At 39.7% G+C, this 12,117-nt stretch overlaps 1 protein-coding gene across 1 annotated transcript in view; it reads right to left on the reverse strand.

The window, feature by feature from the left end:
* The window catches only part of LOC128688610 (lysophosphatidic acid receptor 6), a 28,756-nt gene extending 17,192 nt beyond the window's left edge, over positions 1-11,564 (reverse strand). Inside the window, exons 1-2 of the mRNA XM_053776515.2 lie at positions 11,416-11,564; positions 11,111-11,296 (exon numbers count right to left, since the gene is read on the reverse strand). The gene's annotated coding sequence lies outside the window, so the exon portion shown is untranslated. The remainder of the gene's footprint in view (positions 1-11,110; positions 11,297-11,415) is intronic.
* Between the last annotated feature and the right edge of the window lie 553 nt (positions 11,565-12,117).

The following is a 12,117-nucleotide window of genomic DNA, read 5'->3' on the forward strand; positions in this document are numbered from 1 at the left end:
GTGTATCCATATGCTCTTGCGCTACCGTCCACAGGATGGATATGGGGTGCACAATAAACTAGCCACTTCGGTGGCAAAATCTAAATCTACAGTTAAGTCCACAGCCAAGTCCACAACCTGCACACCTAGCTTGTGTTTATCTATGATTTCATGCTTTAATTCCATGGGCATCATCCTCTTTTTCTTCTCAGCGCTGTCTTTCTTAGGACCCATGGTTAGAAAAAAGAAATATGGCAAAATAACTGTACAAAATGCAAGCAAAGCACGAAAGAAATGCTTTCATGGCGAGGAAAACAGTACACTGCTCAGTGGATGTTGTGGCATTTGCTGCACCAACTAGTGGCAGTGTTCTGAAGCTCCTCGTTATTATTATTAATTTAGGGAACTGGAATACAGATCCAATTCCCTAGATCAAGGGCCCCTCACCAGAGTCAAGGAACTTTACCGCTGGTGAGGGACTCTTGATATAGGGAATTGGATCTGTGCTCCAGTTCCCTAAATTAATAATAATAATAATGAGGAGCTTCAGAACATCGCCACTAGTTGGCGCAGCACACTGTTTACCTCACCGTGGAAGCATTTCTCTCCTGCTTTGCTTGCATTTTGTAGTTATTTTGCCAAACTTCTTTTTTCTAACCATGGGTCTAGAAAAATAAGTGCAAAGGACAGTGCTGAGAAGAAAAAGAGGATGATGTCCATGGAATTAAAGCATGAAATCACAGATAAACACAAGCGAGGTGTGCAGGTTGGGGGAAAGGGGAAGCTCACTCGTAACTCGGATTTTGGCTCATAACTCAGAGCAAAAAACTGACCAAGCAATGGCTCATATCTCGAAAAACTTGTATGTTGGGGTACTCATAAGTCGAGGTTCCACTGTAATTACCTATGCCATTTGATGTCCCCCATGTCTGACTTGACCTGAGTAAAAACTCAAAACATATAAGGCCCCAAAATCTGGCACACACTACCTGACGATCCCAAAGATTCCTTCTCTGTCAGTTGCTTCAAAAGCTACTGCAAAAAAAAAAAAAAATCTACTTGCCTTACAACGATTCATACACATCTTTGAAACCTGCCTATTGAGTATTAATCCAGTACAGGTTGGCCATCACTGATCCAGCAGTCACTAATATGGTTCCATCACTAATCTGGCACTAATTTTGGCTGGCGTAATTTCAAATTTCCCAGGTCGCCACACCAACCTGCCGCTACTGTTTGGGGGTACTACTTGCTGCATAAGTCATTCCAATTTGTTTTCCTCCATTTATTGTTATAACCTGCTCACTCTTAGCCCTAGCCATGGTTCCAATAAATAAAGGAAATGCTTCTCATTGTGTAAAGTGCAAACACCTTACATTGTCCATAAAAGATAAAGTTGAGAAGCTTGTGTGAATTGTACAATATTGGCTCTTCCACAGTTTATGACATATAGAAACAGAAAGAAAAATTGCTGAGTTTCTTTGCTAACAGTGATTCAAAGAAACAGATGTGTGAAAGGAAAACAATGAAGGAAGGAAAAAGTTAAAAACTAGATCAAGTTCTGATGAAGTGGTTTAGGCTATGTGTAAGTGAAGGTGTTGAACTCTGGTGATGAAACAAGCCAAAATTTCTTGTGTAAGTCAAGTTGGTTAACTTTATTAACCTTTATTAAGTGTATTCTAACCTAACCACTCTGTGATCCAGCAAAAATCAATAATCTGGCACCCTACAGGTCCCAATAATGCCAGTTTAGTGATAGTCAACTTGTATTCATCCTTATGTACCTCTGGTCTCTATTATTCTTCTACACTTATAATTAGTACAGTGTTAAAATTCCCTTCGTTCCTACATAGCCATTGTAATAATCAAGTTTTTTTTCTTATCACTGTACACTTTAATTTCCTGTTCTCGCAGTGGTGTTCCTAAGACTGCGTCGTTAAACGAATTCGTCGCTAAGTGAGGAGCATACTATAATGGTAGTGGGTTTGTGTCAACCATCTCTGATATTGTTTTAATGTAACCTTTGCACCATTTATAACATTTCTGGTATATTTTTAAATGTTTATACAGTAGCATACTGTAGAACAGTGGACCCCCGACTTACGATATTAATTTGTTCCAGAAGGTTGTTCAGGTGCCGTTACCGAATGAATTTGCTCCCATAAGGAATACTATAAATTAGATTAGTTTGTTTCAGACCCCCAAAAATACACTTACAAAAGCACTTACAAAAATACACTTACATAATTGTTCAAGTTGGGAGCTGATTGTAAGTCGGGGGTCCACTGCATATTGAAATAAACAGAATAGAGGAAATCAGCTCTGATATACATTATTTAGGCATGAATACTAGTCAGAGAGCCCATTGTAAGTCCGAGGCATCGGTAAACGAGTACGTCACTAAGTAGGGATAGGCTGTACAAAATAAGTAAATTTACATTAATATGTAATGAGGACCTAGGTAGTAGGTTGGTGGACAGCAACCGCCCAGGGAGGTACTACCGTCCTGCCAAGTGAGTGTAAAATAAAAGCCTGTAATTGTTTTACATGATGGTAGGATTGCTGGTGTCCCTTTTTCTGTCTCATGAACATGCAAGATTTCAGGTACGTCTTGCTACTTCTACTTACACATAGGTCACACTATACATACATGTACATGTACACCCCTGTGGGTTTTCTTCTAAGTGGACCCCCGCATAACGATATTAATCCGTTCCTGAGAGCTCATTGTTATGCGAAATTATCGTTATGCGAATGAATTTTCCCCATAAGCAATAATGGAAATCAAATTAATCCGTGCAAGACACCCCAAAGTATGAAAAAAAAAAAATTTTACCACATGAAATATTAATTTTAATACACACAAACTGAAAAAGGCATGCACAGTTACATGACACTTACCTTTATTGAAGATCTGGTGATGATTGATGGGATGGGAGGAGGAGAGAGTCTTAGTGTTTAGAAGGGGAATCCCCTTCCATTAAGACTTGAGGTGTCAAGTCCTTTTCTGGGGTTACTTCCCTTCTTCTTTTAATGCCACTAGGACCAGCTTCAGAGTCACTGGACTTCTGTCGCACAACATATCTGTCCATAGTGGCCTATACCTCTCGTTCCTTTATGACTTTCCTAAAGTGTTTCACAACAGTGTCAGTGTAATAGTCACCAGCACGGCTTGCAATAGCTGTGCTAGGGTGATTGTCATCAAAAAAGGTTTGCACTTTAAGCCACATTCCACACATTTCCTTAATCTTTGAAGAAGGCAACTTCTTCAATTTCTCTCTCCCCTCCTCCGAACCAGTTTCCTCAGGTCTGGCCTCTTGCTGCTGAAGTTGATCTAGCAGCTCATCAGTGGTTAGTTCTTCATTGTCCTCCTCCACCAACTCTTCCACATCATCCCCACTAACCTCCAACCCCAAGGACTTTCCCAATGCCACAATGGATTCCTCAACTGGCATAGGATTCCCAGGGTTAGCCTCAAACCCTTCAAAATCTCTTTGGTCTACACATTCTGGCCACAGTTTCTTCCAAGCAGAGTTCAAGGTCCTCTTAGTCACTCCCTCCCAAGCCTTACTTATAAGTTTTACACAACTGAGGATATTAAAGTGATCTCTCCAAAACTCTCTTAGAGTCAATTGAGTTTCTGAGGTCACTACAAAGCACCTTTCAAACAGAGCTTTTGTGTACAGTTTTTTGAAGTTTGCAATAACCTGCTGGTCCATGGGCTGCAGGAGAGGAGTGGTATTAGGAGGCAAAAACTTCACCTTAATGAAGCTCATGTCCCCATAAAGTCGCTCTGCCACATCTGTAGGATGACCAGGGGCATTGTCTAACACCAGGAGGCACTTAAGGTCTAATTTCTTTTCAGTTAGGTAATCTTTCACATTGGGGGCAAATGCTTGGTGTAACCAGTCATAGAAAAAGTCCCTAGTGACCCATGCCTTACTGTTTGCCCTCCACAGCACACACAAATTAGCCTTGAGGATATTCTTTTGCCTGAACGCTCTGGGAGTTTCTGAGTGATACACTAATAAAGGCTTCACTTTCCAATCACCACTAGCATTGGAACACATCAACAGAGTAAGCCTGTCTTTCATAGGCTTATGTCCTGGGAGTGCCTTTTCCTCCTGAGTAATGTAGGTCCTGCTTGGCATTTTCTTCCAAAACAGGCCTGTTTCATCACAATTAAACACTTGTTCAGGTTTCAGTCCTTCACTGTCTATGTACTCCTTGAATTCCTGCACATATTTTTCAGCTGCTCTGTGGTCCGAACTGGCAGCCTCACCATGCCTTATCACACTATGTATGCCACTACGCTTCTTAAATCTCTCAAACCAACCTTTGCTGGCCTTAAATTCACTCACATCATCACTAGTTGCAGGCATTTTTTTAATTAAATCCTCATGCAACTTCCTAGCCTTTTCACTTATGATCACTTGAGTGATGTTATCTCCTGCTATCTGTTTTTCATTTATCCATACCAATAAGAGTCTCTCAACATCTTCCATCACTTGCGATCTCTGTTTCGAAAACACAGTTGAACCTTTGGCAAGAACAGCTTCCTTGATTGCTGTTTTGTTGGACACAATAGTAGCGATGGTTGATTGGGGTTTACTATACAACCTGGCCAGCTCGGAGACACGCACTCCACTTTCATTTATTTATTTATTTAGTAATTTTAGCATACATACAGAGGTACAAAAAAAATACAGGTAAGAGCAGCATGCCAAAGCCACTTATATGCATAGCATTACGGGCTGGCTTAAAATTAACTTAAGATTAACTAAGCAATGATGAAATAAGTGATAAAACATTATTGTAAACAGATAACTATAAAGCACAAATGAGTATTACAAAGACAGGTCATATGGTTGCATGCATTGCTGTACATTCAGTCGAATGGAGTATTCTGTTAGGTAGTGTATTTAAAAAATAATAAAGTTAGATTGGGTCCTAGGTTTAACATTTGTGTGATATAATTAAGAGTAACATTTAGGATATACAATTTCTAAGGTTCAGTTATTCAGTATTTATTTGGTTTTGAGTGAGTAAGTGATCTTTGAGAAGAGACTTGAATTTATAAACAGGTAGTGTTTCTTTTATATTTACAGGTAATGAATTCCAGATTTTAGGGCCTTTTATGTGCATTGAGTTTTTGCATAGCGTGAGATGGACACGAGGAACATCAAAGAGTGATCTGTGCCTTGTGTTATGGTCATGTGTTCTGTTGAGGTTGGCAAGGAAATGTTTGAGGGGAGGGTTAATATCAAAGTTAAGTGTTCTATGTATGTAATAGGTGCAGTAATAAGTATGGATGTTTTGTATGGTGAGTAGGTTGAGTGTTTTGAATATTGGTGGAGTGTGTTGCCTGTAGTGAGAATTTGTTATCATTCTAACTGCAGCCTTTTGTTGGGTAATTAGTGGTCTGAGATGGTTAATTGTTGTTGAGCCCCATGCACAAATTCCATAGGTGAGATAGGGGTAAATAAGAGAGTGATAAAGGGCCAGGAGGGCTGACTGTGGAACATAGTACCGTATCTTCGATAGTATGCCTACAGTCTTGGAAATTTTCTTAGAAATTTGTTGTATATGTGTATGAAATTTGAGTCTATTATCAAGGTGGATTCCTAAGAATTTTCCCTCTGTTAGCTTTGTGATAGGTGATCTGTTTATCATTATGTTAAGAGGTACATCTGTAGCTCTGTTACCAAACTGAATGAAGTAGGTTTTGTCAATGTTTAGTGTAAGTTTGTTAGTCCTCATCCAGGTAGATATTTTCTGTAATTCGGTGTTTACAGTATTGGCTAGCGTGACTGGGCTCGGGTGAGAGAAGACGTATGTAGTGTCATCTGCAAAAAGTGTGGGTTTGAGTAATTGCGAAGCATTTGGTAGGTCATTTATGTATAGGAGAAAGAGAAGAGGGCCAAGGACACTTCCCTGTGGGACACCAACTGTAATTGGTTGAGCGGAAGAGCTTGCCCCATTTGCATACACATATTGGCTTTTGTTGCTGAGGTATGACTTGAGGTAGTTGAGGGTGTGCCCTCTAATACCATAGTGTGACAATTTTATGTAGAGCAAGTCATGGTCAACTGTATCAAAAGCTTTACGTAAGTCAATGAAGATCCCCAGTGGGACTTCTTTTTTCTCTATTGCAGTGTATATATGTTCTAGCATGTGTATAATAGCATCATTAGTATTTTTATTAGGCCTGAATCCAAATTGGCAGGGGTTGAGAATGTTTTGGGAGATGAGGTAGGAGTAGATTCGTTTATGAATTAATTTTTCGAAGATTTTTGAGAGAGGATGTAAATTGGATATTGGCCTATAGTTATTCAACTCAGTTTGGTCTCCTCCTTTATGGATCAGGGTGACCCTTGCTATTTTGAGAGCTGTAGGGAAGGTGGAGGATTCAATGGATTTGTTAAAGAGTGTTGCAATGATTGGTGATAGTACTTGTGACACGTGTATGTTTTTTGTATATAAAGGGTGGTAAGGTATTTAAATCTCCTGCCTTGTTTTTTAGTGCGTTGATAATAAGGGAGACTTCGTATGGGTTAGTCGGAGCTAGGAACAGTGTGTTCGGGTAGTTGCCAGTGAGGTAGTCATTTGGTGGGGTATCTGAGCTTGGGATTTTATTGGCAAGGTTTTGTCCTATAGTGGAGAAGAAATCATTGAGTCTGTTTGCTGTTTCTGTTGGTGGGATTTGGGGTTCATCTGATTTTGCTAATTTTATTTTGCTATTTCGTGATATCTTTTTTGTTCCCAGAATTTGTGATAGGGTCTTCCAGGTCTTTTTCATATCACCTCGTAAGTTGGATAATCTGTTCTCATAATACAATTTTTTTGCCCTTCTTATCAGGCTGGTTAGGATTGACGAGTAACGTTTTGTTTGGTCTCTGGTTATGTGACCCATTCTGTACTGTTTTTCATATCGGTGTTTTGTATTTATGGATTTGAGAATGCTGGGTGTTAGCCAGGGACTGTTCAGTCTCTTAGCTGTCATTTGTTTAGTTTTTTTAGGGCAGTGCTTGTTATAGAGGTATTGGGTCTTTTTTAGAAAATTATTAAAACATTCGTCAATATCTGTATAGATTTCTAGCTCAGTGTGCCAGTCAATGTTTGTTACTGCTGTTGTGAAGTACACAGGAAGATACTAGCGATAATCCAGAAATAATAATTTATGTAGAACAGGACGATAAACTATGGATGATTAGGGTCACAAGTGACATGGTCCTTAGACAAACAGATAAATTAAAACCTAACAAATCCCCAGGCCCTGATGAACTGTATGCAAGGGTTCTAAAGGAATGTAAACAGGAGCTTAACAAACCTTTGGTTAATCTTTTCAACATATCACTACAAACTGGCATGGTGCCAGACAAGTGGAAAATGGCAAGTGTGATACCTATTTTCAAAGCAGGTGACAGGTCCTTAAAATCGAATTATAGACCAATAAGCCTAACCTCCATAGTGGGAAAATCTATGAAATCAATAATTGCCGAGGCAGTTCGTAGCCACCTTGAAAAGCATAAATTAATCAACGAATCTCAGCATGGTTTTACAAAGGGGAGTTCCTGCCTTATGAATTTATTAACTTTTTTCAATAAGGTATTTGAAGAGGTAGATCATGGTAATGAATATGATATTGTGTATATGGACTTCAGTAAGGCTTTTGACAGGGTCCCACATCAGAGACTATTGAGGAAAATTAAGGCACATGGAATAGAAGAATTTTTTTCCTGGATAGAGGCATGGTTGACAAATAGGCAGCAGAGAGTTTGCATAAATGGGGAGAAATCGGATTGTGGAAGCATCACGAGTGGTGTTCCACAGGAATCAGTGTTGGGCCCCCTGTTGTTCACAATCTACACAAACGACATAGATGAGGGCATAAAGAGCGACATAAGCAAGTTTGCCAATGACATCAAAACAGGCCATCGAATTCATTCTGACGAGGACATTAGAGCACTCCAGGAAGATTTAAATAGACTGATGCAGTGGTCGGAGAAGTGGCAGATGCAGTTTAATATAAACAAATACAAAGTTCTAAATGTTGGACACGAAAATAACCATGCCACATATAAACTAAATAATGTAGATCTTAATATTACGGATTGCAAAAAATATTTAGGAGCTCTGGTTAGCAGTAATCTGAAACCAAGACAACAGTGCATAAGTGTTCACAATAAAGCTAGCAGAATTCTTGGCTTCATATCAAGAAGCATAAATAATAGGAGTCCTCAGGTTGTTCTTCAACTCTATATATCCTTGGTTAGGCCTCATTTAGATTATGCTGCACAGTTTTGGTCACCGTATTACAGAATGGATATAAATGCTCTGGAAAATGTACAAAGGAGGATGACAAAGTTGATCCCATGTATCAGAAACCTTCCCTATGAGGATAGACTAAGGGCCCTGAATCTGTACTCTCTAGAAAGGCATAGAATTAGGGGGGATATGACTGAGGTGTATAAATGGGAGGGAGGGATAAATATAGGGGATGTAAATAGCGTGCTGAAAATATCTAGCCTAGACAGGACTCGCAGCAATGGTTTTAAGTTGAAAAAATTCAGATTCAAGAAGGATATAGGAAAGCACTGGTTTGGTAATAGAGTTGTGGATGAGTGGAACAAACTCCCAAGTACAGTTATAGAGGCTAAAACGTTGTGTAGTTTTAAAAATATGTTAGATAAATACATGAGTGGGTGTGAGTTGGACCTGACTAGCTTGTGCTGCTGGGTCTGGTGCCGTGTTCCTTCCTTGAGTGAATGTGACCTGACCTGACTAGGTTGGGCATTGGCTTAAGCCGATAGGAGACTTGGACCTGCCTCGCATGGGCCAGTAGGCCTGCTGCAGTGTTCCTTCTTTCTTATGTTCTTAAGTAAACAAGGAGAGTGACCAAGTAAACAAGCTGTCAGTACTATGACTAGGTAACCAAGCAGGCAGCAGTCTAGCTCAGTTAAACGAGCAGTATGACTAACTGATCATGTAAACAATCAGTGGCCAGGTAAACTAGCAGTTCTGAAGTAAACAGGACTATTGACCCTATGCTAAACCTACAAGGGTCATACAGCGCAGCAGGGCAGGGAAGGGTTCAGGGGTATTGGGTAGCAAGAGCGAGAGGGATTATTATTAGGTCATGCAGTTGATAAATTAGACACATGTGCAACTCTTGGGTATCTTTATTGAGGAAACGTTTCGCCACACAGTGGCTTCATCAGTCCATACAAAGGAGAATCTCGAAGAACAGGAGGAGAATGAGGTAATCAGTCCCTCAACCTTGAGTTGATGTGGTCAGTCCATCAATCTTGAATAGAATACTGCATACGTCTGGAGAATGGTTCTCTGAACCATTCATCTACAAGGTCATGCAGTGCAGCAGGGTAGGGACCCTAAGCAATGGTTTAAAATATATTGAATATATGCTGTAGTCATGTCTTACTGTGATGTAAATGGTTTGACAAACCAATAAGTTGAAGAATAAGACACTTGTGCAGCAATTGGGAATCTCTATTGAGGAAAAGTTTTACCAGGAAGTGGCTTCTTCAGTCCAATACAGAGAACGAGATTATTATTATTATTATTATTATTATAATCAAGGGGAAGCGCTAAACCCGGAGGATTATACAGCACCTGGGGGGGATGTGGAAGGCATTCAGGCTTAATTCGGGGAACTGGAGCACAGATCCAATTCCCTAAATCAAGAGCCCCTCACCAACATCAAGGAACCTTCCTTGAGGGGACAGAGAACGAGAATGATGAGGAGTTTGAGGGAATCAGTCCCTCAGCCAAAAGTCGACGTGTTCAGTCTATGTCTTTTTTTAAGATTGATTCTTAGTGTTGTATAGCCCCTACGATTTTTGTGCTTTCCATTGCATATAATAATCTATGTTATACCATACTATTGTTTTATGTCTTACAAAAAATATATGCTATTTCAGAGCTACTGTAGAAATTTATACTGCCTAAAATATTTGCAGATTTTCCTGAATAAAGCTTATTACATATGTATTAAAAAAAATAGTAAGCAATCTTTTATTCACTGGTCCATCATGGACCAGTAGACCTATTGTAGTGTTCTTCATTCTCGTGTTCTTAACTCCCAGCTAGAGTTAAGACTCATTTACAAACATCTATTTCTGAACGATCAATGCAGACAAAAATAGTGACCATCTTAGATTACGTTACTTTTAATTTAAGGTTCAGCAGTGACAACCAGCACATGAACACGCATAATATGCCATTATTATTGTATTCAAATTAGGAGCGCTAAAAACGTAAAATGGAAAATGGAAGGCAATAGGATTCGATCCGAGGGAGGGTTAGCTCCATTTCCTTGGACCATGAGCTCTTCACAGGTACCAAGCGGCTGTGGATGGATAAAACAGCATACGACTTCATGATTCAAATTTGTATGTCTTTTTATGTTGTACGAGGATAATGTAGTTTACATGTAATAAAACATTGTTAGGTACACAAGACAGCCACTAACATGGAAATGATTGTGGGACAATGGCGATGTTTCCCTGGAGTGGTAATTAAGCTCCCTTGAGCAAGACATTGATAATGAAGGTTTATACTGTTTTACAAACACATTCCGGCGACGTTGAAAACAAAAATACGTTTATGTAGCCTTGGGCTATATAACAAACGTATGACCCTTAAGGATTTAGCGCTTCAAATTCAAATATATATATTACATATTTTTTTCATTTCTTTGCAAGATTTACAATGTGATTTACATATTATAAAGTATCGTTAAGCACAAAGAACGTCAATTAGCATTCCTCGGTTATGGTTTATAATAATAATATATAACCTCGGAGGACGGGCTGCACACTAGTTACGTAATTAAAGTTGTAATAAAGAAATACAAGACACCTAGTGTTACGAGTCACTGATACTTGTAATTAACCGCGCACCCTAACACCCCCCCAAAAAAAAAAAAAAAAAATAGGTGGGTTGTACTACGTTATATCTACGTAATGTAGGTTTTATGCCTTCAACATGTGTGGCCTCGGGTCTGTTATAATCATTACGTGTTATGTACACAAAGTAAATATAAACTTAAGAATTACTCATTTAACTTATGTTTAGCAGGTTTGTTGTGAGCATAATATTCGTAAGATACCTGTGATGATTGTCTCAGAGAAGCAGTGTTGTCCTGGAGACACTATAATGATGTGTATCAGCAGGGTGATGTGATGGAGAATGATGGTGGCAGAGCAGAGTCTGAGGCTGTCTGACTCAGTGTTGGAAGAGCAGGCAACCAGTCAGGGGATGCAACACACTGCTTGATGCAACAACTTGGTCGCTCCTTTAGTTAGAAAAGAAAAAAAAATGTAGTATTTTAACACATTATGGCAGTAAGTATATCCGCTGAGAGCAAGACACCTTGACGGAAGACACTACTTAATAAGAGTAATATGTACATACCTGCTGTCTTGTATGAAAAAAAAATATTGCGAGTAGTGATCCCAGGAGGTCAACACCACGGTGGACGTGTTTGGTACGGGTATGGTGAACAATGAAGTAATAACATTTTATGAAATAACTAACGTGGTCCGTGCAAGTACCAGCCTCCCTACCACCACACCAGCGAGGTACATCTTTGTTTGATAGCTTTATAATACACCCTTAACCCCCCCCCCACCTTCAAGGGTGGTTAATGCCTTAATGCTTACGAAGGACTCTTGATCCATGGGACTGGCTCTACCCTCCCCGTCACTGGACCTAACCTGATTTTCTGTTCTACAGGGGCTGTATGACTCATACGGATTTGGCACTTTCCGATGTAAGGAACTGGATCTGTGCTCCAATTCCCTAATTAAGACTGAATGCATTCCATCATCCCCCCATCCCACAGGCTATGTATTATCCACCCCCCTCCTCAGGCGCTGTATAATCCCTACAGGTTTAGCGCACAGTAAGTTACTACAATAATGGTATGACTGCAATAATAATAGATTTAGTTATAATACTAACATGTTGTCTTTAATGTGTTGTTGTATACATATGCCTTATTAGTCTTATTTCAGCAAAAATAGGCTACATTGCAACGAGATCACCCCTCAAGGGAGGTTCCTTGACGCTGGTGAGGGGCTCTTGATCTGGGGAATTGGATCTGTGCTCCAGTTC

The sequence above is a fragment of the Cherax quadricarinatus genome, chromosome 1, assembly GCF_038502225.1.
Source record: "Cherax quadricarinatus isolate ZL_2023a chromosome 1, ASM3850222v1, whole genome shotgun sequence".
Taxonomy (NCBI): domain Eukaryota; kingdom Metazoa; phylum Arthropoda; class Malacostraca; order Decapoda; family Parastacidae; genus Cherax; species Cherax quadricarinatus.